Genomic DNA, 7,026 nt, shown 5'->3' with positions numbered 1-7,026 from the left:
CATTTGAAATAAAATTTTATATAAGAAAAGACACTTTACAATCGAAATGATAAAATAGAACAGCATTACACTTAAAGATTTATTACACCCAGATTTCATATTTGAATCAGAAAACGAACAAATACTACAAATAGTTTATGTAAACATGAAATTAACAAGTTTTTGTGTATTAACAGTTTTATGCATTAACCAATTTAATTTATATATAGAGAGTTAAATATATTTGTTGAGGATGTTAATATCTAAGTGTATTTTTAGTGAAAGTTAGCCATTGGATACCTTTAACTCGCACACACTGTATCTATTATTAGGCACACAGAATCTAGTGGTCTACATCACGTCAGTCTCCTATATATGTTTGACGGCATACATGCACCAAAGGTCCATGAAATAGTGTTTCACAATTTCATCTTCTTGATTCCATACCTCATGTTTTTATTTCGATGTAAATGAGATGTGAAACCAAAATTTGTAGTCCTGTTTGGCGCCATATAACCTATACTGTGTTGGTGCGCCGTAAAACCCAAATAAATAAATAAATTGTTACACAAAATACTTATGATCGAAATGATATATAGTAGAACAACTCGATAACAAATCGATTGTACGTTACATGTATAATTCACTCTGGCCTACGGCCTCGTGAAATCATACCACATATACATATAACCTCTTTGTATTGTTTCGATATATTAAAACATAGTTTATCTATGTATTATTAATAAACTGGTGTCAGTGATCATGTATTGATGCAATTAAGCAGAAGTAAACGTCCTGCAATTTGGGTAATATTTAAAACTAACGACAACATAGCCTCCTGTATTGGACAGAACATTAACGGACGAAAGATGTGATTTAGATGACTTGTGCTTGAATATATCAATAAACCAGATTAATGTCCTTCGAATCTTTTTTTTAACCGTCCATTTTTTGCAGCTGGTGCTAGTAAGTACAATAAAAATGTAAAGTACACTGCAAATGTAAAAATACGGAGAAAAAACTGAAAAAGAAACATGAAGTTGTTTGATCTAGCGCTATGAAAATGGAGAACTATCACGATTTTGAGTGTAAATGACCGCACATTACACGAGCCTGACATTTTATTGACCGGGAACTGACTGATGTGCTGAAGCACGTAAACAATAACTATTGTAAATTGCAATTAACAAGGTTTCTAAATGGTGAACTGTTTATGGAGGCCCATTTACTTCTTTACGACTGACTACGAGTACAGGGTTTGTGAGACAGAGCCCGCCTCTCCAAATAAAATATAACTATTATTCGCCGGATAAAAAGAGTTCCTTTTATGTGTGCTTTACAACTAGCAACTAAAAACCAATGAAGTTTCTGGAATTGGACTGTTTTCTGTATCTTGCAACTAAAAAATCATTTACAGGGGTCGCCCAAACTATAACGTGTCTAGTGACTTTTTCATACCACGTGCCTGATCTTACAAGTATTTCTATTGCCTGGTATCTTTCATGAAGCAGTTATGTCGTTTCCCTAGCAGAAATAATATATATGAATGATAATGGTAAATAAGTATAAACTGGCAAAACGTTTCATCAACATTCTAAATGCATAACACCTAAACACATTTAATACAATTGCGTACACATGACCCCCACAAAACTGGAATAAACGGGTGTGCAGTACTTTTATGACGTTATTGTAACCGTCAAGGTCATGGTGGGTACTAAGTACTGACTCTAATTTTATTGCGAATTGCACCACAAATGTTCTCATTAACAAAATATTCATCGGCGAGCATATCCTTTGACCTCCCTTCAGAAGTTTTTCGTACACTTTCTAGACGCCCTAGCTACGTCCCTACTGTCTGCTCCCAAGCACAGAGCATGGTTGAAGGTACGTAATGCATAGAGCTAGTATAAGGAATAAAAAATAAACCAAAGAAACTTAAACGCTACCCAGTACCAAGAGGTAAGAAAGTTTGAAACAGAGTGTCGCAGTCTTGTCTGGTATTCTGTAATCGAATAACGAAGCTACGGGTGGATGAGGCACCTGCCCCGCAATCGGGAGGTCGAAGGTTCGAGCCCTGTCAGAGGCGAGTCTTGTTACTGAAGAGAGACCGGTTGGTGAGCCGCCAGCTAGTTAAATAATAGTTACCGATTGCCTACCTGCCTGGAGCCTGACATTAAAAAATAGGAATCGGGAAGTAATGCTGTTCAATGTATGTAGGTGTCTCATAAGCCAACTTGGCTGGCACTTTCAGTAGGGGTGACACTATAATAAACAAACACTTTGCTTTTACTTTACTTTTACGAAGCCCTTTAAAGAAAGTAAATGTGGCCTTACAAGCAGGTTTTATAGTAGCGGTCTTGATTCGAAGGTGGTGTTTAGCCCAGGTTCGACTGTATTGTGAAAATAGAAGTAAAAATAAGAAACAAACTTTCGGCATTTAATCCAGTATTGACTTAATAACGGTTCAAAATAGTGCGGGGTGAGGTAACGTTTGGTATTAATTTTAGTAATATAAAAATAAGTGCTCTAAAATCTAAATATTACTGCCCATACAAAAGTAACATATATTCATCGTTTATTTTCGACCAACCGCATTGGATATCGTTGCTTACAAAGAAGACATTTCGATTTTTTCCGCGTTGAAATACACGGCGCCTACAACTCAACTACGATGTAACAACATTCAGACAAAAAATGTCCTAATTAATAATTTGTCAAAAATGTTGTACTATTTGACTTTTTATGACCTGTTAATGATGACAGGTTGCGCAAGACAATGATTTCTAATAAATGTATTTAACAATCGCTTGTCATTTGAACCCATATATAAGGAATCACTTCAATGAACTATATTAGTTACTGATTTGTAAAAGACTTGGACATTTCACTTTCTTCTAAATTGTAAGTACTTTCAAATATTATATCTGAATTAATTATTAATTATTTATTATGTATTTCTGTTTTGTTTGGTTTATTTTGTATTTAAATCACTTTACATGGTATATACGTGTTTAGGTTTATTTTGTATTTAAATCACTTTACATGGTATATACGTGTTTAAAGATATCCAATGTCCATCATTCACTAAAATATTTTATATTTAAGAAATAATTTATAGCAGAAGAGTGCTTTAACACTATTTATGCACGATGGGCGTCGGGCGTAATAATTTCACGAGGGCGCAATTCTAATATGCCTTTAATCTTAAACAGTAGATAAAATATAGTAGCGCTCTTTCTTGGTCGCAACAAAAACTTTGACGTCACCGCACGTTAACACTAATTCTGCATTATGTTCACAATTCAAAATTCATAATTCATAATATAATTAAACGGCACACAGTTACAGGTTTTTGTTAAAAAAAACTTCCATTTTTTAGTGGCAGTACACATTACAACTGTGTTTAAAGCAATAATTATATTAAATTCACGGGTTAAGACATGCATGGACACCAGAAGAAAATTTAATTCTTATAATTTCGTGTTAGCGTGTTTTCGCACCAATTTATCATTTTATTTAAGCATTGCCAGTCATATTAGAATTTATAATGATTTTTCTGTCCGCAACAAAATTTCGAAAACAAGTTTTGATCAAAAACTTTAAGCGAAACCCTGATCATCATGTAAGATATAGCTAAGAAATTAAGTGCTCATTCAGAAATAAGAAAGTTATCGGCATTTTTCGAATATAAATAAATAAATAAATAAATAAATAACTGCTCTGATTCAGCATTGACGCAACGCTGACATTCGTAACGAACACACACGTACGAATGCAAAAATGATTATCAAGGGCTTCAGTTTGTCGACGTTTCGGCTAAAGTAATCAAAGTGTTGTTAGATATTTGAATTGTATTTATGCAAAAGGAATGAAAACAGGAAAAAAAGGATTACTACTTTCCAAATAAATTATTTTTCTGGTGTTCATGCATAAATATTCGATCCGGGTATTACCGGACAAACTAATAAACATCGTCTTATGGCAGCTGTAAAATACACCAGTTATGTGCTTTCAAAAGTTTCCCCCGCCTATTTACAAAGTACAACAAAATTGTTACGAAAGTCACACTAAACAAAACATAAATGCAAGATATAGACAAATACGATGATGAATTTGAGAAGTAAATTCTCGGATATGTTTATATTTTGTTTTGAAAATCTGTTAAACAGTGTTGGGTGTATGTATTGATAACCGAAAGATGCTCAAAATGGGATATTATCGGATACAAAACATCATCCTGTTACAGATCCTGTACCCTTAATCTCGGTTGAAGACTAGATTTGGAACCACAGATGCTAGATTTCTGGCAAATTCGTTTACAGTGTAAATTGGCTTGGTTTTCAAAGAGTTTGGATAGGAAACATATAAGAAACATTTTTACGATGGATATCGGACAAGTTGTTTAAAAAGTCTCGTTTCTTTATCTGACATGAGGATATGTTAGAAAGACATCTGAAAATGCGCTTTCACAGAACATAATTACTCTCTGAACACGTGTAAATTAAGCTGTGACATTAGACATGGACTAATATATCGTCCGATATTATCCTGGCATGACAGATAATATCCTCTTTGATGTCCAGATTTGGTATAATACGGACCGAAAGACAAATTATACATATGACTTTCAACAGAGAACTTTCTAGATTTGGCCAGTTGAAACAATCATTTAATGATTTTTAACTTTAATTCCTCGATAACTCCTTGCCGAGTTTTCGTTGTTTAAATGGGTTTCCTGTCCGAAATAAACAAAAACAAAAACATTTCATCAAAAATTTTGATGAAATCATGATACGAAATTACCTAACTAAGAAAATAAGTATTCATGCACACTTTTGTTTCGTTCGTTATCGCCATTTTTCGAATACCTTTATTGCGATCTGATGCAACGCTGAAATATGTGCATGCGTACAAAAAAAAGATAAACAAAGGTTACTTTTTGGCTATTTATATGTATTGTATACATATATAAATATAGTTTGCCTTGTCTGATTGTTCATTCAACAGTATGTTGGTTCCGATTCGGTTGACCAATTTAGGTTTTGATTATAGCCGTTTTCACTTATCTTTGAAAGCACTGTGGTGTCCGTAATATTTATTCAGTTACATATTTAATTTAGCTGTATTTTGGTCTGAAAGTCTTCAAGTTTTATGATATCTATTTTTTCAGTGAACAGCCTGTCTTCACAATGCTCGGTAAACTGTTACTCCTGCTGTTCGCTCTTGTATGCCTGCTGGTACTGACACAGGCCACGCCCTACTTCTACAGACGATACCATTACAGACCTTATGTACGATACCATGGCTATGGCGGCGGCAACTGTAAGTTTAATTTGTACGATATAATATCTATGGCAACTCTAATTTTATGGTGCAGTTTTAAGCAACTGTAATTTTGCCAGAATGATGCAATGTCTGTGACGGAAACTGTACTTTTGTACGATACAGTGTGTATGGCGGCAATTATCTAAGTTTGTAAGATACAGTGTGTACGGCGGCAATTGTAAGTTTGTAAGATATAGTGCGTACGGCGGCAACTGTAAGTTTGTAAGATACAGTGTGTAAAGCGGCAATTGTAAGTTTGTAAGATACAGTGCGTAAGGCGGCAACTGTAAGTTTGTAAGAGCACCGGGAGAAGCGAGGGGAGGGGGATTTAGAGAATTTTTCAAATGTAAGGCCGTAAAAAGGCCTATATGTAGGCTTTGCGCATGTATAACTTGGAGGATTTGTTCAATGTCACTTTCTATCTTTCAGACTTTTACGACGGCGGAAATGACGACTTCAACGGCGGATACTGGGATTAGAGAAGCAGACGACATAAAAAGAGCGCGAAAATAAAACTTAATTAGAATTATCGTTTTATGTGAACATTGCTTATAAAGTAAAATTAAAAATAAATGCTGGCGACACTGACAAAATACATTTGAAACTTATCTCAACTGATTCAAACAAAGGTCAAATGTTGAAGATCTAAAATTAAGAAACAGTTTGAATAAAAAGACAGTTCCTGTTCGCGTTATATTTCGATATTACTACTATATATGTATCAAGATGTAAAACAAAATAAACGAGTTTTATATACACACGTGTACCGTATTTTCTGAAACTTTTTGTGTGTCATTTATTAACTACAAACATTAAAATACAAATGATGTTTACTTTTTATATTTTGATTTTTCTTATATATTCCATTGCTTTACTATGGTAGCATGAAATTGTCAACAATCAGCTACTAGTATTAGTTTCTTGAAAACTTTTGCGCAAATGATAAAGGTTTTTATGAAAACTAAAATAAAAAAGGATGATCATGAAAACAGATATTTTTAAAAATAAATGTAAGATAGACCCTAAATATCTTAACATAAAAATTTGCTAGTTAGTGCTTTAAACTGTTACACTTTACCACTGAAAGTTTTCATGGTGTCACTAAGTTTTCATTGAAGTAGAAACTTTTCATATCTTTTACTTTTCATGAAAATGTGTGTGGTTTCGCGAAAATTTTCATGAAAACTTTTAAATGGTTTCATGATATTTTAGCTAGCAAGCAAACCACCTTTATTTTCGCGAGAAATTTTATGAAAATTTTCTTTAAGTGGTTTGGGATGCCTAAAGTTGACGTTAATTTTTTTTCCAGCAAGTGAAAATTTGAACTAAAAATTAGACATTCTTGTCACCCTTTGCTGTACAATGTATTAAAATTTCTTGTTAGAATCTAACATGGAACTTGATATTTGGCATGGATGGCATTAGTTTCCTGTTAGAATTTGGTATCGAATGTATCGATGTTTCTTGGTTAAATCTCGCATATAATGTATCAAAGTTTCCTGTTAGCATCTAGCATGTCATATATTTTTTATATCAAAGTTTTCCGTTAGAATATGGCATGGAAAGTATCCAAGTGTTCTGTATGCATCTGGCATAGAATATATCATAGTTCACGAAATGTATCAAAACACATATTAGAATCTGTTATTGATTTTTTTTTTTTTTGCCAGAGCCATGCGTAGAATGTATCAACTTTCGAAGTTAGAATCTGGCATCAAA

The 7,026-nt window shown here is 33.4% G+C and overlaps 1 long non-coding RNA gene across 1 annotated transcript; it reads left to right on the top strand.

Annotated features, from left to right (window-relative positions):
- The first annotated feature begins 2,794 nt into the window (after positions 1-2,794).
- On the top strand, positions 2,795-6,067 carry LOC123550337 (uncharacterized). The gene is made up of 3 exons (XR_006686235.2): positions 2,795-2,883; positions 5,153-5,304; positions 5,737-6,067. It is a non-coding gene; the product is annotated as an uncharacterized LOC123550337 (long non-coding RNA).
- The last annotated feature ends 959 nt before the right edge of the window (positions 6,068-7,026 follow it).

Source organism: Mercenaria mercenaria, chromosome 6 (genome assembly GCF_021730395.1).
Source record: "Mercenaria mercenaria strain notata chromosome 6, MADL_Memer_1, whole genome shotgun sequence".
Lineage (NCBI taxonomy): Eukaryota > Metazoa > Mollusca > Bivalvia > Venerida > Veneridae > Mercenaria > Mercenaria mercenaria.
The sequence above is the reverse complement of the archived record's forward strand: the minus strand, read 5'-3'. Positions and strand labels throughout refer to the sequence as shown.